The 24,176-nt window shown below is 55.7% G+C and overlaps 1 protein-coding gene across 30 annotated transcripts in view; it reads right to left on the bottom strand.

Annotated features, from left to right (window-relative positions):
* The window catches only part of NCOR2 (nuclear receptor corepressor 2), a 223,482-nt gene that overhangs the window by 159,981 nt on the left and 39,325 nt on the right, over positions 1 to 24,176 (bottom strand). For 2 of the 30 annotated variants that reach the window (XM_029221620.1, XM_029221630.1), the window contains exon 1: positions 14,727 to 16,596. The exons of 27 other annotated variants lie outside the window; for them this stretch is intronic. The gene's annotated coding sequence lies outside the window, so the exon portion shown is untranslated. Of the gene's footprint in view, positions 1 to 14,726; positions 16,599 to 24,176 lie in introns of those variants that run through there. One more of the 30 variants, XM_029221404.1, reaches the window with a different exon arrangement.

The following is a 24,176-nucleotide window of genomic DNA, read 5'->3' on the forward strand; positions in this document are numbered from 1 at the left end:
GATGGATGGATGGATGGATGGATGGATGGATGGATGGATGGATGGATGGGCTAATCAACCAATGCATATCAGTTTAACTGTTCCATTTTCCAGGGGTTTTCTGGTCTTACTTTTTTAACCAACCCCCAGAGCCAAGCGTGTCTTTATTCCACTAATATCCCCCCACGTCAGGCTCCCTGCAAGCCACCATGGGGGACACACATAAGCACCATCCTCCCCATGGCCCAAGCCCATACAAGTGCTCCCCAAGCCCCAGGCTGCTGGGCACAGAATCCCTGGGGAAAACTGCCTCTGGTCCCGAACTCCAGAAGCGCAAAGGGAGGGACTCAAGGCCCACCCTCCCCGGGGCACCGCTTCTCCTCCTCAAGCCATAGCCAGCACCCCTCCCTCCTGGGGAAAAGGAGAAAAGAAAAGCCAGCCCACTCCAGCCTCAGAAACATCTCCCCTGTGGCCAGCGGGATCTACAGCCCTGGGTAACACAATCCATCACGCCACACGCATGCGCCAAGCAACAGCCAGAAAAACAGCTTCCCGTGGGCCCAGACTGTGGCACAGACCCCGGATCTGCTCCCGCCGGGCAGTCTTCCAGGGACCTGCTTCCCCCTCCCCACCCAGCTCAGCCAGGCCCCAGCGACCAGCTCAGCACGAGGCGTTATAAAGAGGATTTCACAGAAAAACCCCAATGTCTGGCTTCTCTGAAAACCAGGGACTCTCACATATTGCCAGTGGGGACGTAGAATGGTGCAATCTCTGCGGAAACCAGTCTGGCAGCGCCTCAGTAAGCTAAACACAGAGACGCCATATGACCCGGCGATTCCACTCCCAGGCATCCAGCCCCAGAAATGAAAACAGGTGATGAGACAAAACGCACATGAATGTTCACGGCAGCACTATTCACAACAGCCAAAACGTATCAACAGAAACAACCCACATGTCCATCAACTGACGAGCAGATAAATAGAATGTGGCCCATCCATTCACTGGAATATTATTTAGCCATAAAAAGGGGCATATAAACCATGAAAACGTCATGCCAAGCCACATGTTGAATGATGCCATCTATGTGCAATGTCCAGAAGAGGCAAATCCATTGAGTCAGATGCGGGCTGGTGGCTGCCAGGGGCTGGGGGAGGGGAGGAAGGGGAGCGACTATTCATGGGTATTAGGTTTCCCTTGGGGTGATGAACATGTTGTAGCACGAGATAGTGGTGATGGTGACACACCACTCACTCTACTAAATGCCCACGAACTGTACACTTTAATATGGTTCAAATGGTAAATCGTGTGTGTTTTTTCCCACAACAAAATCACTTAGGGGCACGACCGGCCGGAGGCGGGCAGGAGCTACCCACATGGGATGGACACACCCTCTCCTGGTCAGCTATGTTCGTTTCTATCCCCAGCCAGGCCAACGGTACTCAAAGGCCAAGGGCTCAGTTCCCCTTCTCCGTCCGGCCTGGCTGGCTGGCTGGAGCTCTCACCTCCACCATCACTTCCCGAGAACCCGACCCCAACTCCAACTTGCCAGCCTGGGCTCCCGCAAGCTTCTCTCTTCCCGCCGCTCCCCCGGGCCCAACGCCATGCACCACCACCGTCTGTTTACCCGCTGTCTCCCCACCCCCAGACTGAGCTCCTGACCTGCAGTTTGAGCCCCACCAGGTATCACATGCATAGTAGGAGCCCTGGAGGCTGTGAGCTGTCACAGCCCCTCAGTCACTAAGGAAAGGTGGTGCCCTCCAGCAGGCTGCCCTAATCCTAGACATGTACCCTCTCCACCAAGCCACCTCCTGCCCGCGCGTTGCTACGTGTGGAAAGTGGCCAAAGGGCTCCCACGTGTGGAAAGTGACCAAATGGGTTCAAATCCCAACTCTGCCACGATGTAGCTGTGTGACCTTGGGCACAGTCCCGACTTCTCTGGGCTTTATTGTCCCATCTGTAAAACTCTCTTCCAAGGGCCAGTGGAAAGAGGATTCATTGGGAAAAGATGTATGGGAAGTTCAACACCCATAAATGAGTCCCCAAAACAAGAGCTGTGGCCGTTACTACCCTGCGCTGCTCCAAAAACTGGGACGAGGGAGGGAGACAGGCAAGGTAACCAGCCACGATAGTGATGATGTTACTGGCAGAGGTAGTGACCTTGACTATCCCCACTTCGCAGATGAGCCAACTGAGGCTGGGGGAAGTGAGCCGACCAAACGGTAGAGTGAGTCCCTAATTAGGAGGTGAGACCAGGGACACCCACACCTGAAAACAGAAAAAGCAGAGGGTGCTTCCCAGGGTGAGCAGGCCCTCGCAGTCTGGAAACAAGGAGAAGGGGGTGCTGCTCTTCTCAGCCCTGAGACCTTGTCTACACAACGTCTCACTCATTGCCCTCTTGTTACAGATGGGAAACTGAGGCCCAAAGAGGGTCAGCAGGCTGGTGCTGCATGGCCAGACTCCGCCCTCCTCAGCTGGATCGCTTGGCCCACGTGGTCCAGGCGTCTGAGGAGGTGGGCATAGTGGCCTGCACTGAGCCCAGGGGCCATGCAGGGGGGACAGGCTCCAGCTGCACCAGGACAGCCAGGTCCCGTGACAGAAATGCCGCTGCAGCCTGGCTGGGAGGCCGTGGAGGAGAGACCCCCAAACGCCACATCCTGCATCAAACCTTCCGGGGAAGGGGCTTCCCTGGCAGTCCAGTAGTTAGGACTCTGTGCTCCCACTGTAGGGGGTACGGGTTCGATCCCTGGTTGGGGAACGAAGATCCTGCAAGCTGCACAGCTCGGCCAATAAAAAAAAAAAAAGAAGAAGGAAAAAGAAAACAAAAAACCTTCCAGGGAAAAACATGCCCCCAGCACCTGCCCCACCTCTTACCTCCCTGAAAAAGGATCCCCAGCCACTGGGAGAACCTCCGCCCACCCCCTGCCACTGATTCTGCTTCGAGAAACCCTCCCAGGTCCCTCATACCCGCCCCTTGCTACCGACAGGTTCTACCTCATCCACAGGCTCCCACTCACCGGAAGAATCTGATTTCCCTCACCAAACATGATTATCCCCATTCAACAGATCAGGAAACTGAGGCTCAGAGAGGTGAACTCACTTGCCCAAGGTCACACAGCCAGAAAGCTGCCAGGCATCATTCTGATCCCCTAAACCGCCAGCCCAGGCCCCCTCCCAAAGCAAGCAGGGATGCGTTGCTGGTTGGAGCTGTCGAGGAGGCCCGTTTCTGTTTCCAATTTAATTGGTACGTTTGTGTCTGCTGGGCTGCGGCCAGCTCAGCCGCCCGGCCCAGCTTCCCTGCCAGGGCAAGAGCTGCTCAAAATCACTTCCTCTGTGACTCTTTTTCCTTTTTCCCCTTTTAATTTTAAAAGGAAGAGAGAGAGAGGTTGAGAGAGAAACCACAGCCCTGACAAACCTCCTGGCACACCAGGTCACAGGGTTCCGCACGAGAACCCTTGCCTTGCGACACGACCTCCCTCTGGGGTATTTCACAAACATGACGCCGGATTTTTCCAGGCTTTTCCTCATTAAGTTCTGGGCGCCCCGGGAGGGATGTGGTTTCCATTAGACCCGGCTCCTCCATCTGGCCTTCCAAACGGCAATTTTCTCTGCAGAGGGAAGCGGTGGAGGCGGGGATGGGACACAGAGAAGAGGCTGGTGTCTGGGCGGCGGCTGTGTGACCTGGGCAAACCGATTAACCCCCTGCCCTGAGGCTGGGATGCGGGGTGCGTCTATGAAGGGGGTCCCCAGGAGGACCCTGGGATTCTAAAGGATATGGGGCTGGGGTCCTGGGTCCGTCCACTTGGCTGCCTGGGTCGGACTGAACCAACAACTGAAGAGAAAAGAGGCCACAGAACCCAGCGCTTGACATTCTGCTAAGTGAAATAAGCCAGACACAAAAGGGCAAACACTGTAGATTCCGCCCAGATGAGGTGCCCAGAGGAGTCAGTCACAGAAGGTAAAAGGGTGGGTGCCAGGGCCTGGGGGAGGCACAGGGGGGGTTCATGTTTAATGGGCACAGAGCTTCTGCTCGGCAAGATAAAAGAAGTCCTGGAGAGGAAGGTTCTGGAGAGGATGGTGGGGATGGTTCCACAGCAGTGTGAGCGTACTGAGCGCTACTGGACCGTACATTTAAAAATGATCCAGATGGTCAGCTTTCTGTTATGTGTGTGGTGCCACAGTTTAAAATTTTTTTCTTTAAATTTTGAACACACACACACACCTCCTCCAGGGAGGACTCCCTGACTGCTAGCTAAGAGCACCCAGCTGCTCTGTGGTGGTTCCCACTGTCAGAGCAGCCCCCATGAAAAAAGACAGTGTGGCCAAGGGTGCTGCCTAGCACTCAGCAGCCCCTCACAGCCAAGGGCTGAGAGGAACCACAGCCAAAGGCCGGTCTCAGCCCATCTCACCTCAGCACCCAATGGCCACAGGGCACAACTGGGCCTGCAGACCAGCGTCTCACAGGTCTGGTCCCTCAGAAGTCTCCACTGACCAGCCGCCTCCAACCATACGGCCTGGACCCAGGGAAGGGCTGACCAGAAACTCTCTGCCCCTTGAGATGGGCCCCTGGACCCTGAAACCTGAGGCCAGGCCCAAAGCAGCTCTCTCAATGCCCGCTGGACTGCAGTCTCCACCCCATGGCTCACAGCCAGTGCAGAGACCCCGAGGGTGAGGGCGGCAGCCCCTGGGTTCCCACCAACTCCCCTGCACCAACATCTGGCAAACGTGTCCACAGCTGTGCAGCTGCCGGAAACGCCTCCTCCACACACACAAGCCCTCAAGGACGGCTTTCCGAAGAATTTATGGGGTCATCCCTAATATTTCAGGGCAGATCTCTGGGGGACGTCCTCCGCCACATGTGAACAAGGACAAATGTTTCTGCTGCTAAGAATAGCTGCTCTAGGCCGGGAGCCCACCCACTCACCTACCGCCCTCCCATGCCCCCCCCCCCCCCGGCCCCGTCCTGGACCCCCAGCAAACCACCAGTCTGGACCCCTGCAGGCCCACCTCCCACAGGCCTGGCTGGGAGGCCCCTGCTGCCACCCAGACGCCCAGGCCGAGGGAGAAAGGATCCACTTTGATCAGCTCTGTCCAAATGTGGACGCAGCCAGGCCACTGAATTAGCTCGAGGGCATTCGTTGCTGAGTCTCTGATGACGGAGGAGTGATCAGGAATTCAAAAGGTCCTCCAGCCCTGCAGCCAGGAGTTCCAGACAGCGAACGGCTTCCCTGCCCAGGAGCGGCAAGAGTGCCCCAGGGAGTTGATTATTGGTTCAGGGAGGGAGGAGAAGCAAAAAGGCTCCAGGGCGGAGGGTCCCAGGCCAGAAGAAGGGAGGCGGAAAGAGAAAGGAGGGCTGTGCACATCCACCAGCCTGGCCTGCAATACCCTCAGGCCAGGCTGGGGCCGTGAAAAGGAGGGGCAGGTGGGGCTGTGTGTGTGTGTGTGTGTGTGTGTGTGTGTGTGTGTGTGTGAGAAAGGGCACAGGAAGGGGGTAGCCCAGGGGATCACAGCTTCCAGTTCTTTCAGGAGAAGAAAGTCTGATTTTCAGACATCCCTCAATTTGCAATTTCTATTTAAAAAACACTGACTCGGGGACTTCCCTGGCAGTCTAGTGGTTAAGACTTCGCCTTCCAATGCAGGGGGTGTGGGGTCGATCCCTGGTCGGGGAGCTAAGGTCCCGCCTGCCGTGCAGCCAAAGAACAAAAACGTAAAACAGAAGCGATACTGTAACAAATTCCAGAAAGACTTTAAAAATGGTCCACATCAAAAAAAAAAGAAAAAAAGAAAAAAACTGACTATAAACCCAATGCAATAAATCAGTCTGACATCCAAATCCAGCCCTCACACTGCCAGGATGTGACCTGTGGCTTCTGACATGTGGTCAGCTGGGAGCCACAAGAGAGGGTCCAGCAAAGCCCGGGGAGCTTCAGGGAGGGGGGATGGCAAGTGTCCGACCTGGGCAAAGGCTGGAGGCGGGGCCCGGGAGGCCCCTAATGACAACAGGGAATGAGAGGGGCTGGGCCACTTACCCATCAGCGACACCACCCTAACCCCAACAGGACACACACTGGCTGTGAAAGGGGGGCTGGCTCATCTCCAACACATGGAGCTGTCCATGGCAAACCAAACCCCATTGTCCTTGGGCCACCAACCCTCCTGCAGCCCTCACTCCTGGCCTTGGGGGAGGCTGATCCCACCTCCCAGGCCTGGCCAATCAGCACCAGCTGCAGTGATTGATTTGGGAGGGGCTTAACTCTCAAGCTGAGCTGATAAAAGTTCATTCCCAAGACTTGCTGGAATACGGGGAACGACAGGCTAACCTTCCACTGGGGCCGCTGAGCTGGGATGAGGCTGTGCTACCAGGGACTGGACAAGGAAAAGCACCTCGTCACCTGAGCCCCTAGATCCAACCTTGCCTGAAGCTTACCTGAGCCTTTTGTGTTAAATACAGGAGAAGCAGGGAGTCTGACAATTGCAACCAAGAGACCTACGATAGCAACGCCCAAAAGCCCAGCTTCTAAGCCCCATGAAATCTCTCCCCAGAATCAGATCTCCTCCGCCCTCTGGTCTCCTCACCTGTACAGGTAGGGAGAGGTCTAAAGCCAGCCAGAAGGAGGCAAGGAGAACTGAGATGGAGCCCAGGCCAGACTCAACGTAGGAGGAAGGAGCCTGGGACACGCCTGCCCTGTCTCTCACCCAGAAGAAGTGGCGTCTCCCAGCCCAGTCCTGAGCCGTCAGTGGCTCTAATGGGGATACAGCAGACAGTGGCTTTGCAGATAAAGGTGCCCCTCCTGGCTGACTCAGATCTGGGTCACTCCTCAGCCGCAGGCACACCCCACCCACGCTGCCCTGCGCAGTAAATTTAGCCTCCAGCCTCAGTTTCTGGAGTAACATCCTGAGTGCACTTGTCTCCCTCTCTCTCCCGCTCTCTCTCTCTCTCCCGCTCTCTCTCTCTCTCTCTCTCTCTCTCTCTCTCTCTCTGAACATCTGCTCTCCTGAACTGAACGTGCTAATAAACAGAGGCCACTTGAGCAGGTCCCAGCAGCCCCAGCCAGGTCAGAAGGCAGGCATTGTCTGCAGCCAGGAGGCCACGCGGGCTGCACCCACCTACAGGCGTGCCATGGGTCCCATTCCCGCTGGGGCCTCAGTTCCCTGGGCTGTAAAACGGGCAGCTGCTCCTGGCCTGGAAGGTGGCCAAGGCTTGAACCAGCAGGTGGAGATCCTGACCCCACCCCCCTCAACCCCATAAATGCTAACTTCCACCATCCCTTTCCTCCCGGCCTCCATGCGGCCACAGACTCGCGCCGGCTCCCATTTCAAAGACAGAGAGCCTGAGGGTCTGGGAGCGAAGAAGCCTGTCCAATGTCCCACAGATAGGAACGCGGCCAGGGAAAGATGAACAAACACGACTTCTGGCTCCCAGGTTCTCAGCAGTCACTACATTAGATCCAAGGTGAGCGCCTCGCCTCGCGCTCATGATCACAGCCAATCCCTAACACGCTGCTCACTGGCATCGGTTCATCTGATCATCCCAACAGCCCTGAGAGGCAAGATTGAGGCACAGAGAGGCTAAGTAACTTGTCTGAGGTCACACAGCAAGCAAGTGGCACAGCCTGGATGCAAACCCAGGTAAGCCCTCTCCAGCATCCACCTCTTATCCAATGTGTGATGGGACCCCATCACCTCTGTACCCCTGCCACCCTGCTCAGGCTGGGGGAGACCCATCTACCCTACCAGGCTCCAGGTGGCATACCCAACATCACTGCTCATGGGTCCAGGTCAAGTTTTGCCAGCTGGAGGCGACCACGGATCACTGCAGATGGGCCGCGGCCATCTCCATGTCTAACCAGCCAGCACCCAAAGCTTGCCGCAAACCACTGACCCCAGGCCTCAGAAGGGGAAGGCAGACAGCATCCTTGCCTCCACCCCAGTTCCCGGCCCTTATCAGGACCTGGAATCCTTGTTGCCAGAGTCCTGCTGCCTTATTTCCCATCCCCCCACAAGCCCAAATACAAGGTCCATGAAAGCAGGAACCACATCTGTTTTGTCCATCGCTGAGTCCCAGCATGTTGCACACAGCAAGCGCTCAATAAATGCTTGTTATATCTACAAACACTCTAAGAGCAAAATTCCAGGCTCTGGGCTGAAGCTCAAAGACCACTGTGTAAACAGAGAAACCGAGGCCAAGACAGGATCTACGTAAAGCCAGATTTCAGGGTGTCATCTACACTGGGCCAACGTGTCCCAGAAACTGATACACATCTACACCGCCTGCTCCATTTTCAAGGTGGCCCAGGACTCTGATCCCTCCCTCCTGGGAGCTGCAATGCCAGCCCAGCCATTAGCCATGACTGGGACTCTGAAGGCCGTCACCAGCACCGAGGGGCTGTGTGGCCTTCTCCAGGTAGCCCGCCCTCGCTGAGCCTTGATGTACCCATTTCTCAAGGGCACCTGGCAAATGAGGCAGCTTGCTGGGGAATGGCTGCAATCTGGGTGCTAGGTGAGCTGCCAGGCATGTGGGGAATGGGCATTCTGGGCTTGGGGAGGGTCCAGCGTGGAGCCAGGGAGCCTCCAGGTCCTGGGCCTCCTCGTTAGGGGCGGGAGAGGTAGCAGCAGGCAGTGGGCGGTTCTGGAATTTGTGGGAGGCTGGCTCCAGGCTCCTCAGATGGGGCTCCCCACACCGCTGGGCGCCCAACCACCTCACTCTGTCCTGGGCCCTCAGGCTTGGGTGGGGAAAGGCACCACACAAACCCCTCCCAGGGAGAGCTCTCCCAACCTCCAAAGACTGGGGATCACCGGCAGCGGTATTAGTTTCCCTAGATCCACTGTAAACAAATAATCACAATCCGGGTGGCTTGAAACCACTGAAATTTATTCTCTAACTGCTCTGGAGGCCAGAAGTCCGAGATCAAGGTGTCTGTAGAGCCACACCCCCCAAAGCCTCTAGGGAAGGATTCTTCCTGGCCTCTTCCAGCTCCTGGTGGCTCCAGGCATCCCTTGGCTTGTGGCCGCATCCCTCCAGTTTCTGCCCATCGTCACACGACCACCCTCTGTGTGTCTTCTTCCTCTTTCTGTCTCTCATAAGGACACTGGTCACTGAATTTAGGGCTCACCCAGGTAACCCAGGATCACCTCATCTCAAGACACATCTGCAAAGACCCTTTTTCCAAAGCAGGTCACATTTAGATGGGCCGGGTATTAACAGGTGCACATGTGTTTGGGGGGCCTCCGTTCACCCCACTACACTGGCCTCAGCTTTTCTCTGATTGCCCACCTACTGAGAGCTCACTCCCTGCTCAGCCTGACACAAGGCCCAGCACAGTCCGCATGAACAAGATGGGAACACTGAGGCGCAGAGAGGCCACATGCCCAGGGTTTGAACCCATTTTCTCTGAGCAGGGCACAAGGGCCTCCCTCCCGTTTAGAGGAAGCAAAACGCTCTCACACCCACGCCTCCAGGAGAGGGCCCACCGCTGATGACTCACTCCCGCTTCACAGGCCAAGAAGTGGTTCCGCACTGTTGGGGGGCGGGGGGCGGGGAAGGACACAAACCCCAGAGTCTCAGTTTGCTCCTGAGTCAAATGGGAGCAAATCCCACCTCCTGAAGGATGAAAGGGGGTCCTGGAAGGCGAGAGCCTCTGCCCCCTGATAATCACCACCCCTGGTGACGCTCACACAGCTGCCCACCCAGCCTCCCACCTCAGCACAGAAAGGGCCATTATGACATCACAGGCCTGGAATTATGTTATTAGCCTGGGAAGAAGGCAGGACCCAGGCACAAAGGGCTCATTGTCATGTAAATCCGCGACTGGGGGGGTAGGAGGCAGCCCCTCCTGCCTTCCAGCTTCAGAGCTGCGCTGAGAAACCGACTCCCAGCCTTCCTAAAGAGTTCGGACATCTCCAGGCCTCGGAGGCAGACTGGGAAGTGGGCCCTTTCCCAGGTCTGAGCCAGATCCCTGGAAAATAGCACCTGCTCTGAGGAGGGGCCCCAACAGAACCTGGGTTCCAATCCTGCCTTCTCTACAGCTGTGCCACTGTCCTGTGAGACAGGGATGGCCAAAGGGACTCTGAGGGTGAAATAAAATCATCTCAAAGAGCTGAGTGGCGCCCTGCACACAGGAATGACTGCACAGGAAACGCCACTACCTATTTTCTTTAACTTTTTATTTTATACTGGAGTAGAGTTGATTAACAATGTTGTGTTAGTTTCAGGTGTACAGCAAAGTGATTCAGTTACACATATACATGTATCTGTTCTTTTTCAAATTCTTTTCCCAATTAGGTTATTACAGAGTATTGAGCAGGGTTCCCTGTGCTATACAGTAGGTCCCTGTGGGTTATCTATTTTAAATACAGCAGTGTGTACATGCACCACTACCTATTACGCCTCTGAGTACTGAGTGCCTGCGGCTGTGTGTCTTTGGGCAAGCTGCTTACCCTCTCTGTGCCTCATCTGGAAAGGGTGATTCAGGGCCCCCATCACAGGGGTGTTGGAAGGACTCAATATGCTGAGCTGTGCAGAATGCCCGCCCCACCTGGTCAGCACCCCTCCCCTGCACCCTGGACCCCTCAGGGCCCCCCCCCACCACCACTTTCCTTGCTCACCAGCCCCACCTCTCTGACTACCTAGGAGGTGCAGACTTTCTGGGCATGCTTGGCGGGTTCCTACAGGGCATTCCTGAGCAAACATACAATTACTGCTTTTCCAAGGACTCTAGTTTTCCAAGAATGCCCCCAAATGCATTCTCAACCCCTGGGAGCAGAACGTCTGGGGTGCAGGGAGGTGAGCTCACCATGAATTCCAGCTCGAGGGGCCTGGGTCTCCCTAGCCGGAGCCCTCGCAGGTGTGCATATCTGTCCCCATTCACCTCAAGGGGACAGGCCCAGGTCCACAGCTTGTGGGGGACACTGAGTCAGGAACAACTGTTTGCTAAGCACCTACTATGTGCCCAGTGCCAGGGACACAGCGGTTACCAAGATGAACAAAATCCCACCTGGAGGGTTTGGGGGGACACGGCTGATGGACATATGTAAATCCCAGGTGATGACAGTGGCAAGGTGGCAGGAGTGATGATGGAGGCCTCTCTCAGGAGGTGACATGTGAGCAGAGGCTCAATGAGAGGAAGCTGTGAAGATCTCATAGAACGGCGTCTCAAGAAGAGCACAGCAAGTACAAAGGTCCTGAGGCAGGACCATGATCGGGGCTTCTAAGAAACAGCAAAGAGGCTCGTGGGGCTGGAACGCCCCTAATCCCCCACCCAACTCCCTGCCCCTCCAGGCTCTGCCCAGCAAAGCCAGAACCTGAGACGCTCAGCTGTGACTGACGTCCTCCCTGCCAACACAAGCCTCCATCACTCCAACATGACGGTGGAACCCCTCTCAGCAGCTCATACCCCCGCCCCGGGTCCTACAGACACCCACGTGTCTCCAGCTTGGGATGCTCTGAAAGCCTCCAGAATCCTGAGGCAACCCCTTCCTGGACCTTCCTGCACCTCTTGAGATGCCCAAGGGCCCACGCTCAGTTACCAGCCGGCTATAAGGGGCACAACCATCTGCTGACCCTCTCCCAGGAGCCCCTGGAGAAGCGTCTACCCTCGGATCAGCTTCGGCCGGACAGAAATGCTCTTCTCACGCTGAGTGCCAACAGAGATAACCCAGCTCACTCTAGGGTTAGCTGGTTACACCCCAAAGGCCTTCTCACCACTGCTAGAGGCAGGAAGGAGTCCGAGGGAAACCAGTACCTACCACAGGGAACAGCAGAAGGTACGGCTGCACCCACAGGACAGAGCAAGGAGGTCAAAGTGCTCAGAGTAAAGGCGAGGTCAGCCACCCCAGGAGTGAGCCCACAGACAGAGCTGAGAACAAGTCCCACCTTGGGGCTGCAAAGACAGGCCTCAGAGGAGGTGACTGAGACGTGTGAGCTCTGGGTGGGCCCAGGAAGTGAGGGAAGGGGCCCAGAGTCTAGGCTTTCTGGCTTTCACAGGTCATGAGCCCAGCGCCCTGTCCAGCTGACAAGTGGGGAGAGAAGAAGGAGGGGACCGAGGCTCAGAGAGGGCAAACAACCTCCCCAGGGTCACCCAGCGAAAGAACCTCCACACACAGGCTCTGGCTTGGGGTTTGAGTCCCAGCTCCGGCCCTTACAAACTGTGTGCCCTTGGGTGGGTCACCTGACCCGAGCCTCAGTGTTATCCTCTGAGAAGTGGGGCTCATACAGCACGCTCCCTTCCCGTGGCTGATTCCGGTATGAAATGAGATAGTGTGGGGCAAACTACAGCCATCACATCAGGGTTATAATAGTACCAATGACAGCACCCCTCCCCCTCAGCACGTGCCAGCACCTTCCTAGGCACTTGGCATGAACCAACACATCTAATCTTCGTGTCAATCCTGTGAGGTACCAAACACTACCCCCCTTTTACAGATAAGGAATACTGAGGCACTGCAGGGTTAAGCCACGTGCTGTAATTCACACAGCTACAAAGGAGCACACTGGGATCAAACCCAGGACAGCCAGGCCCCAGAGCCTGCGCTCTCTTTCTTTTTAGATCACTGTAGATTCACAGCAGCTGTAAGAAATAATACAGCTGGATCCCGTGGACCCTTTAGCCAGCTCCCCCCAATGGTACCATCCTTATAATAGCTGCAACCAGGAAACTGACATTGATGCAACTGGCCTTATTCAGATCTCGGGGGTTTACGTGTGCTCACGTGTGTGTGTGTGTGTGTGTGTGTGTGTGTAGATCTATGCACTATTATCTCAGTGTAGATTCGTGTGGCCACCACCAACGATGCAGGACAGTTCCACCGCAAGGGTCTCCTCTGCGACCTCTGGTCTGAGCCACCACATGTGACTGTCTTTCTCTGTGGATGGGGGATCGAGTCCCCAAGACCCTCAGGGCAGGGTAGTGGTGGCAACAACATAGCTCTGTGGCTGACCCAGGTGGGCACTGAGGGCTTGGGGGCAGCAAAGGGACACTCGTGGGATCCTCGGCTGCACAGGCCTTTCCCGAGGCCCCAGGAGAGGCCTGAGGACAGTCCCCAGGAGAGGAGTGGGACAGCGGGCAGTTGGAGTGGGCAGCCTGGACACCAGGGAATTCCCCACTGGTTCCTGCTGGCCTCAGAGGAGAGGCCCCGAGCCAGCCACTGGCCCAGCATCCGGTGTCACTTACAAACACAGGACAGTTGCCACCCTTGGCGGGAGAGCCAGCCCTGTGCACCCGGCCCCCAGCCACGCCAGGCACCGTCAGGGTGCCTGGCCCAGGCTTGGTGAGGGACAGGGCAGAAATAGGCACGCAATGGGGAAGCCCCAGGGACCGCAGCCCAGGTCCAAATGCAGATCGAGGCTGGGGCTGGGGAGGGACCCTTCTCACGTCGCTGGAGTTTCACTTCTATAAAATAGGAGGGCTCTCAACAGGGAAGAAAAGAAAAACCGATGGAGACCAAGATGTAACTAACTTAATGCAAGCTTGTGGTCTACACTGACGGAGCCTCCCCACACCTGCCCACTTGAGGCCCCTGCGGGTGTGTCTCGGCTTTCTCCAAGGCAATGTGTGGGCTGCTCTCCCTGAATGGACAGGAGAACTGAGGCTCCATGGGGCTCCACGACCTGTCCAAGGTCACCCTGTCTGTGAGGGGTGGAGCAGGGACCATTCATTAGCCCCCTTAACGCCATTCAACAACTTAGGGGTGGAGACAGATGAAGTATCCATTTGCCAGATGGGGAAACCGAGGCTCAGAGCTGTGAAGTGACTTGTTCAAGGTCACACAGCTGGGATGTGAACCCAGGCAGTCTGGCCACAGAGCGAACCAGGAGCCTGCATCCCTCCCCCCACCTCATCCTCACGCCTGTGTGGCCCCTATTACTGCCCCATTTGACAGGCAAGGAAACTGAGGTTCGCACAGGGGAGGCCCAATGTACAAAGGGACAGAACCAGGATTCAAACCCAGGTCCGTGGCAACCAAGCCACGCCGTCTGGGAACCCAGCCCTCCCCGGCCTGTGCTCACACGCCCCATGAGACGTCCCGCTGCCTCCCAACGGCCCCGGCGCACCCAGACCTCAGGACAAATCACTCCCTCATCCCCTCCGCTTGCAACTAAGGGCTCCTTGTGAGCTCGGGAGGCCCTTCCAACTTTCCAGTGTTTATCCCAGCTCCTCGCTGCCAGGTCCCTGGGCAAGCCTGGGCCAGTGGCGCTGATTTCAAACCAGACACGGGCGCCCAGCCAAGAGCCACCGCGGTGGGAGCCGAGCGCCGGGGCAGCCACAGCGCTGCCTGCACCTGGCCCCCCCCTTGCTCCATGGCCACTGAGGCACCGGCCCCCCAAATCCCCAGGCCCCCAACCCACCTCCCGGGGCCAACACCGATGAACAGACGCCAAGAGCACCACATCCCTGGCCCTGCCCGCTCCCCCGCAGGGACGCGCACAGTACGGGGGTTCCAGGAAAGCAGCACTGTGCCCCCCACGCATCACTCCCATCCTCCCGGGCCCGCTGCCTGCCCAGCACCCTTTCTGGGGCTTCAGCAACTCTGATAAGGCGTCAGGGACCACTGTGCCCCAGCCATCGCCCACCTGCCGGGGCAGAACTGGGGCGTCAGAGCACAAGCCCGTCGGCCACCAAATGGGGTCTCTGGCGCAGGTCCCGGTCCTCCTGCGATCTGTGGCCCCCAATATCTGCCCCCTCTCCCCCCGCCGGGCGGCCGGGTCACACCACATCTCCCTGCCCACTGCCAAGCCCGGAAACTTCTCTTACCCGAGCACATGACCGGCCTCTCGCTCACGTCAGCTCCAAACACAACTTGAAGGAACTCTCCCACAAAAACAGAAAAAACAAAAAGAAAAGAAAAAGAAAGAGAAGTAGAAGGTGCCAGCAAGTGGGTCAGCGGAGTCCACACACACACATTGTTCTGCTGGCTTCCAGAGGACACGCCGCGTCCAACCTCAAACCCATCCTTCCTCCAGGGCTGACCCGGGAGAGGGGCGGCCCCGCCGAGCAGCCGTGCCGCCTTCCCGCGAGACTGCGGGCTCCCGCCCCGGCTGGGGGGGGCCCTGCAGCCGGCCCGGCCCCCCAGGCCCCCGGCCCGATGCCCCCCTTAGACGAGGTGGGCAGAGGTCCCCCAGGGACCACCCACGGGACCACCCGACCCACAGCAGGGTGAAAGCGCAGCGTTGGGCCCCAGGATCCCTGCTTGCCTCCTGCCCCTCCGGGCCTATAAACACAGGGAATTACATAAGTCCACTCCTCTCGTTGGGAAGCCAAAAGTACGAGCTTTTTCTCCTAGCCTTGGCAGTAAGTAATAATTCCTCATCGCCATGGTAACCCTGGCGGGCTTCCAGCCGACACTCCGGGAGCTGAAACACGGGGAGGCCTTTTTATAGCTCCGTAGAAAAACCTCACTGTTCACCGCTCGCAGGCGAAAGCGAGCTCCAGGCCAGCGTCTCCTCCTTAACCCGTCTCCTCCCAGCCGGACCGTCCACCCAGAGGGCAGCATGGCCGGCCCAGCCCGGACCCGGCGTGTACCCAAGCCGCTGCCCCTGTCCCTTCCCGGCCCTCCAGTCTCCAGGGTGACATGGCCACTGGGCAGGCTCTGTCTTTAATATATTTCTGCCCTTGTCATCTCAGGAAAAGCAAACATGACCCCCTCACATTGGTATTCTGAACCAGGGTTGTAACAGTGACAGGCCCAGAGGGTAAAAAAAGACAGCCACAAACACACACACACGCACGCACGCATGCACACAGTCCAAAATGGACAGCTTGGTGGTCAGCCAGGGGTCTGAACTTTGGCTGCAACTGGCTGTGTGACTCAGAGACAGGTCTGAGCTTCTCTGGGTGTCAGTTTCCCATCTGCAGCCGGGCAGGCTCTGCTCTGCTGCCCCAGCGCTCCGAGCACCAGCGATGAGGTGTCAGGGGAAGCTCCAGAGGGATCTCCAGGCTCGCTCCCCTGCCCCCAGCAACCAGGAGTTGGGCCCAATGCTGTCTGCCTGAGATGACATCCTGAGCGATGCTGAGGGGTCCCACGGGATACAGATGCGGGGACGGGCAGCACAGGCGGAAGGCACAGCAACTGCAAAGGTCTGGAGGCCGGATGGAGTTCGGTGTGTTGCAAAAGCGCAGAGAAAAATGGTGTGGCCGAGTGCAGTGGTGAAGCGGGGAGAGCATTAGAAGTCAAGGTCAGGGAGCGATGGGAGAGGAGTGGGGGAGGAACAGCACGAGAACTCTGGGCAAATCATGGAACTCCGTGGACTGGAGACCCTCCCCAGAATAAAAATGACAACGACAGTTAACGGTAACACGTACTGTGTGTCCAGCGCTGTGTAAGCACTTCACATGTTAACCCATCTGTCCTCAGGACAGCACAACAAAAGGCAGGGGCACCCAATATACAAAGAAGGAAACAGGCTCAGAGAGGTCAAGTGGCTTGCCCAAGGTCACACAGCTGGAAAGTGGCTGAGCTGAGGTTTGAACCAGGCAAATCTGGCTTGCATCAACCCTGCCATTGGGTATAGTCAGCAGGGATTCATAGAGTGTTTGGGGCAGATCACATTTGTATGTGACAAAGGTCCTTGGCCACTGAACTGGCCGGGGGACTGGAATGGCCACTAGGTGACCTGTGAAGAGGCCCCCGTGGAGGCCACATGTGTGCTGACTTTCATCAGCTCATCCTCCAGCCTCTCCCAGAGTATTGTGGAAGAATTCTACAGATCTGCCTTCTTTTATAGGTGGGGAAAACAAGGCACAGAAAGACGTGAGCGACCAAAAGCTATATTTTTAGACCAAAGATCCCGCCCATCTACTTTCACCCTGACTGCCAGGAGGCCATGAAGCTCAGGAACGGGCCAAACCGGCCCCACCAAAACACGGGCAGGCGGCGGGGCCCAAAGCAGCAGGCTCAGAACACACGGGTTCCTTTTGTTCTTTTCTGTTTCTTTTGACACAGACCTGCACCCAGACTTTCTCAGGGGCTGGCCCTGGAATCAGGAGTAACACATCCACAACCCCACCAGAGCTATTTATGCTTTGGGCAGGTTTGACGCTGGGCTGTGTCATTCCGGGGTCACTTTTTGTGTCTCTCTCCTCCAAGAAGCTGGGTAGCAAATGGTTTGCTGAGTGACTCTATGAAGATGGCAAACCATCACAAACCAGAAACAGCCCCTGGCAGCCCACTCTAGGCAGAGCCAGTCACCAAAACCAAGTTTACATTCAGAATAAGTTAGTGTGTGGTCGTCTGCTTAGCAAAAGAAGGCCTCATCCCCCAAGCCTCTGAGGGTGAGCATCCCTCGGTGCTCTGAAAAAAACCAAGATTCACCAACGTGTACTTCTAGGAACCTGTCTTCGGGCAAAGCTTTGGACGGTGGAAAAGATAAGTGAAGACGTTACAGGATACACTGTGATGGGGGCCACAGAAGCATGGGGTCCCCAAAAAGAGGCAGGAGGGGTCCCTAGACCAAGTGGCCCTGGGTAAGACCCCCAGCCTCTGCAGACATCAGTCTGCTCAGCTCTGAAATGGGGCACACCTGCCTGCTGTCTCTGTCAGGGTTAAGAGAAACTACATCTCTGGGGGCGCTCAAGGGACCAGAGGAGACCCACAGTCACAGCTCCTACTCAGCATCCAGCTCCAGGTGGAAGGGATCCCCACTCACTCCCTCCCCACGTGGCTGCCTCCTGACCCGGCCAGGCTCCGAGATAAGGTTGGAAGTAGGGGGACTTCCCTGGTGGCGCAGTGGTTAAGAATCCGCCTGCCAATGCAGAGGACACAGGTTCAAGCCCTGGTCTGGGAAGATTCCACATGCTCCGGAGCAACTAAGCCCGTGCGCCACAACTACTGAGCCTGCGCTCTAGAGCCCGTGAGCCACAACTACTGAGCCCGCGTGCTGCAACTACTGAGGCCCACGCGCCTAGAGCCTGTGAAGCCCACGCACCGCAACAAAGAGTAGCCCCCGCTCACCGCAACTAGAGAAAGCCCGCGCGCAGCAACCAAGACCCAACGCAGCCAAAATTTAATTAATTAATTAAGTTTAAAAAAAAGGTTGGGAGCAGGGTGGGGGCTGGGGGATGAGAAAGAGAGAAGGAGCTAGAAACGTCCAGCTGTGTTTTTACCTCTTCCTCTCCTTTACTGAACCCCAGTGCTCCCAGATTTGGGCGGTGACTACCCCCTCCCTGGGCAGCCTAGGTTTCCTCATCTGAAAAGCCACTTACAAGATGATTTTGTGGATGTCCATCCGCACAATGAAAGATTCTTCAGCCATAAAAAGGAATGAAGTACTGATTCATGCTACCACGTGGACGAACCTCAAAAACATCAATGGCAAGTGCAAGAGGCCAGACACAAAAGGTCACATTTTGTATGATCCCATTTATATGAAATGTCCAGAACAGGCAAATCCAGAGAGACAAAGCCAGCTGGTGGCTGCCAGGGGCTGCGAGGAGGCAGGATGGGCAGTGAGTGCCGTTGGGTTCAGAGTCCCCTTTTGGGGTGATGGAGATATTTTAGAAGTAGACAGAGAAGTTGGTTTACAGCACTGGTTTTTTTGTTTTTGTTTTTTTTGGGTTTTTTTGGTTGCACCATGCGCGTGGCATGCAGGATCTTAGTCCCCTGACCAGGGATTGAACCCGTGCCCCTGCAGTGGAAGCGCAGAGTCTTAACCACTGGACCACCAGGGAAGTCCCTGTACAATGTCTGTTTGTTTGATTATTTATTTATTTATTTATGGCTGTGTTGGGTCTTCTTTGCTGTGCACGGGCTTTCCATCCATTCATTCATTCATTCATTCATTCATTCATTTATGGCTGTGTTGGGTCTTCGTTGCTGTGCACGGGCTTTCCCTAGTTGCAGCGAGCGGGGACTACTCTTTATTGCAGTGCTCGGGCTTCACATTGCGGTGGCTTCTCTTGTTGCGGAGCACGGGCTCTAGGCGCGCAGGCTTCAGTAGTTGCAGCATGCGGGCTCAGTAGTTGTGGCGCACATGCAATCTTCCCAGACCAGGGATCGAACCCGTGTCCCCTGCGTTGGCAGGTGGATTCTTAACCACTGCGCCACCAGGGAAGTCCCAACATTGTTTACATACTAAAAAAACCCAATGAACTGTACACTTTCAAATGGTTAATTTTACGTGATGTGAATTTCGCCTCAATTCAAAATAAATAAAACGGTGGTTTGGTTGAATGGACACCATTCCAGTCCAGTTTACTGATCTTCTGAAAGCTGTGTCTACCTTTAAGAGTCCCTGACCTCAGGCCTGGAGACATCAGGCATTCAGCAAACATTTATGGAGTGCCAGCGATAGGCATTGGGCACAAAGAATAAGCAGGAACAAGACGAAGATCCCTGCCCTCGTGGGGGTAACCTGGGGAAACGTGAGGAATTCAGCCACAGATAAAAGATGTGATGAAATTCAAGAAGTGACAGCAGCTATGGACTGGTGGTTTCTGAGGTGGTGACGGCTCGACAGTGGCCTGGATGGAGTAAGAGAGACAGGTGTGGAAACTTCTCAGAGAACAGTATCCAAGCCGAGGAAACAGCCAGGGCAAAGGCCCTCAGGTAAGGCTGCATCGCACTTGGTGAGTTTCCAGGAGCAGCCAGGTGCCGGCGCAGCACGGCAGGGAAGGTCAGCCTACTAGGATCGTGTAGGTCTTCAGAGTCCACAAACAGATCTTTACGTGTGATTAAAATAAAATTCAGGGCTTCCCTGGTGGCGCAGTGGTTGAGATTCCGCCTGCCGATGCAGGGGACGCAGGCTCGTGTCCCGGTCCGGGAAGATCCCACATGCCGCAGAGCGGCTGGGCCCGTGAGTTATGGCCACTGGGCCTGCGCATCCGGAGCCTGTGCTCCACAACGGGAGAGGCCACAACGGTGAGAGGCCCGTGTACCGCAAAAAAACCCACAAAAACAAAAACAAACAAATAAATAAATAAATAAAATTCACAACTGCATTAGTTTCCTACGGCTGCTGAAACAAATTACTACAGACTGGACAGCTTGAAGCAAGAGCAGGGTGTTCTTTCACAGTGCGGGAGGCCAGCTGCCCCAAATCAAGGTGTCAGCAGAGCTGTGTTTCCCCCAAAGGTTCCTGGGGAGGATCCTTCCTTGCATCTTCCAGCTCCTGGTGGTACCAGGCTTCCTTGGCTTGTGGCCACATCACTCCCCTCTCTGCCTCTATCTTCACATGGCCTGCTCCCCAGTGTGTCTTCTTTTATAAGGACTTTTGTCATCAGATTTAGGGCCCACCCGAATCTAGGATGATCTCATCTTAGACCATTAACTTGATCACATCTGCAAAGACCCTTTGTCCAAATGAGGTCACATTCACATGTTCCAAGTGGATATTTCTTTGGGGGACCACAACTCAAGCCACTGTCACAATCAAGACTCCCAATTCAGCAGCATCAAATGCCGGGAAACATCCCTCATCTCCTCCTCTCCTTTCCACACTGATTCCAGGGGACCAGGCTGGAAGCTGCAGGGGCAAATGCTTGAGCATCTTAAGGAAATCATCCATCCCCTCTCCCAGGGGGCCGCCTGCAGCTGGCCCTCTCCCGGCCTGAGCCAGACAAGAACAGACCCCAAAGAACCCAGACCCCCTTCCCTGAAAGACGTACCCATGAGCCACTCACAGTCAGTTGGCAGGAAAGCGGCCTCCCTGATGGGGAGCCTTTGCCCCTGAACGGAGACTTCCCCAGACCAAATGCACTGCACTTCATTACTTCTTCCAGGCACAAAAGCATCACAGTTAACCCCTTGGCAGTTGTGGCTAAAGGTAGTGATCTGTCCCTTAGGGCTGGCTTCCCGTGTGCTGTTTTTATTTATTTATTCATTTTTATTTATGGCTGCGCGCAGGCTTTCTCTAGTTGCGGCGAGCGGGGGCTACTCTTCACTGCGGTGCGTGGGCTTCTCATCGTGATGGCTTCTCTCGTTGCGGAGCACGGGCTCTAGGTGCGCGGGCTTCAGTAGTTGTGGCATGCGGGCTCAGTAGTCGTGGCTCACAGGCTCTAGAGCGCAGGCTCAGTAGTTGTGGCGCACGGGCTTAGCTGCTCTGCGGCACATGGGATCCTCCCAGACCAGGGCTCGAACCCACGTTCCCTGCATTGGCAGGAGGATTCTTAACCACTGCACCACCAGGGAAGTCCCTCTTTTTATTTTAAAAAGGCGCCGCTCCCACCCACAGCAGCTGTGAGCTGGCCGCAGGCAGGGCTAATTGCTCACATCGAATTGCAGTGCCATCCTGCAGCCAAGGGCATAGAGCAACTGGCAACGATGGCTGGGGCAGGGGAGCCCACGCCTGGGCAGCAGAGGAAGGAGGAGGTGTCCAGAAAAGCTCCTGGCCACCACCAGCCAGATGCCAGAACCCAACCCAGGAAGAACAAATTACACCAGACCAGGGACACACACTCCCAATGTGCCAGGCACTGGGGAGAACAGGTTTCACACCTGTGTGCTCCTTGATGCCTCACAACAATCCTACGGGGTGTTATCATCCCCATTTTACAGATGGGGAAACGAAGGAACAGAGAGGTGAAGTGACTTGCCCGAGGACACACAGCTAGTAGTGGCAAAGTCAGGATTTGAACACGGGGGGGTGTGATGCCCAAATCTACATCACTAACCACTAGGGTTTACTATCTCTCAGAACACGTTGAGCTCCTCTGGAGGGCTCTGGGAGAAATTCTGCAGCCCCAGGCCTCCACCTTTGGAAATGGTATCTCTCTGGAGGCATTAAACGTGAATTCTCAAGTCTTGGGACCATCTGTGACATTCCCTGGACCGGTGTGCCCAGATCACGGAGGACAGAATATTTTGAGATGAAAGTCACAGCTAAGAACAGAGGCCACAGAATGATGACAGCCAGCTGTGGCCAACAGGGAAGCTCTTTCTGGCACACATAATGTTTTTTTTAAAATTAGGACATTGCTTATAAAATCCAGATTTCCAGCTTCTCTTGGAAAAAAATCAGAATATCCAGCATGCCAGTTAGCCACAATCCCCACCCCTCCCTTTTGCCTCATTCCTTTTCCTCAGACTGCGCCTGAGTTTGGGACACTCCTTTCCCTCACCTTGGCCACCCCCCACCCCCAGTGTTAAAAATAGCTGAACAACCACTGAAGGCCTCACTTGGCAAGGAAATGGCAAAGAGAAACGAGTGCCATTCTTGGGGCTGCAGGTGACTCTCCCTCCCCCTTGGCTTGCTGTGCTGGTGGCATGAACCTGCCTGAGAAGAAGGCCCACACAGAAGGAAGCAGAGCTGAGACAGAGCCAGCTCTCCAAGGTGTGCTTTGAGCCCCTGGATCCAGCCATGCCTGAACTTGTCCTACCCTGGACTTTGCCATTAGGAGCTCCCATCAGTTCCTCCTTGTGGCCTAAACCTGAATGTGTCTCCACCACAACTCAGGAGCCCTAACTAATCACCCTCAGGTCTCACCTCAATTGATACTTGTCCAAAGAAGCCCGTCCTGACCACAGGCAAATTCGAAACTTGTTACGCTCCAGTGATACAGCCTGAACTCTGTCCACATGACCCTTACTGCTTAACTGACCCTCTCCCTCTGGACACTAAACTCCTCAAAGGCACGAACCATGCCTGAATTCCATCTGACCCCAGTGGCCTACAAATATCCAGAACATTCCAGTGCCCAATAAATGTAAATTAATCAACCAGCAAAAGAACAAACGGGAGAAACAAAAGCCACTAAACTTGATTTCTGCCTTAAACGTGGTAAAGGACCCAACCACTGAGGTCTATAGAACAGCCTCAGATCCAGAGAACTACTCCTGCTGCCCCTGGCTCTCAACATTCCTGAAACATCATGACCCCAGGGCCTTTGCACATGCTGTTCCCCCACACACACACACACCTAGCTGGCTCATCCCTCTTCCTTGCACAGGTCTGGTTCCTTCTTATGGTCCAGGTCTCAGTTCAACTGCCACCTCCTCAGAGACCACCCTTGATTCCTCTACCTAAGACGAGCCCCCCAGAAAGCACAGTCGTCCCACCCTGCGTTATTCCACGACCAGCATTTCCCTGCCTTGCAGTAGCATGTTTGTTTATTGTACTGCCCATCTCCCCATCAGTCCGTGGGATCCACAAGGCAAGGCCCTGGTGTCTTGTTTGCTGTGTATCACACCCTACTCCCAGGAGGCCATGGGGACACCAGGCTGGCTGCAATGAGGCAGGAAGCAGACCCTCATGTCCTGACCAGTCCTGACCAGCCCAGAGCAGCTGTTGCATGCCTGAGGGCCCTATGTTACACGGGGAGGCTGGCCCACCGCCGGTGCAGCCCTGCCAAGGGATTCATTCTGGCTCCAGGCTCAGGGAGGGCTGCAGGTGGTGCCTGCACAGACCCCATAATCAACAGCAGGTGCTGTGGAGTCAAGCTTCCTGGGTTCAAATCCCAGTTCTGCCAGCTGCCAGCTGTGTGACCTTGGAGAAGCCACTTAACCTCTCTGTGCCCACAGCATCCTTACATACAAAATGGGGATGATAATACTAGCCCCTACTTCGTAGGGCTGCCTCAGGAAGTACATTAGTGAATGTATATGATACATTTAGAACACAGCCTGGCATAAAGTAAATGTGCAGGAATCATTAGAAATTATAGGGTTAATAATAATGATAATGGCAAACTCTCACATAGCACTAAGGCAAGCAAGAAGTCAGGAAATGTTGGCTTGGGTAATAAATGCAGTATTTGCTCTGTGCCTGGTCCTGTTTGAAGTGCTTTACGCAGGAGTTCCTACAAGGTATGTTTGTTAATATTCATTCAACGTGCTTGTTCCAGCTCTTCCAGGCAGCCTCCCCGGATTGCTCCGACCCTCAGGAGCAACATGGACACACACAATTCCTCATGTGAGTCCGTCCTCAACTCCCCTCTCCGTCCCAGGCTACAGGGAGGGGCAGGAGAGCCCCCAAACCCCACGAGACTGAAGTCAGCACAAGGGTGTACATGCCCCACACCAGCCCAAGCTGCAGCCCCTGCTGGACTCCCCAAAATGCAGGCCCCATCGGGCACCCCAGAAAGTGAAACATGCTCCCTCACTGCAGTCTGCAGTGGGGCAACTCTTGGTGGAGGCCTGGGCATCCCAAGGGCTCAGGCCCCACTGCCCCTGACAGGGTCAGATGTCTGAGACACAGGGCACACCGTGAAAGAGGCAGTGACTTTGGCTGGGGGTCTGGGGTCTGCGTAGACGGCGTGTGAGAACAATACTGC

The sequence above is a fragment of the Monodon monoceros genome, unplaced genomic scaffold (genome assembly GCF_005190385.1).
Source record: "Monodon monoceros isolate NGI ecotype Baffin Bay Population unplaced genomic scaffold, NGI_Narwhal_1 Super_Scaffold_1, whole genome shotgun sequence".
NCBI classification, from domain to species: Eukaryota; Metazoa; Chordata; class Mammalia; order Artiodactyla; family Monodontidae; genus Monodon; species Monodon monoceros.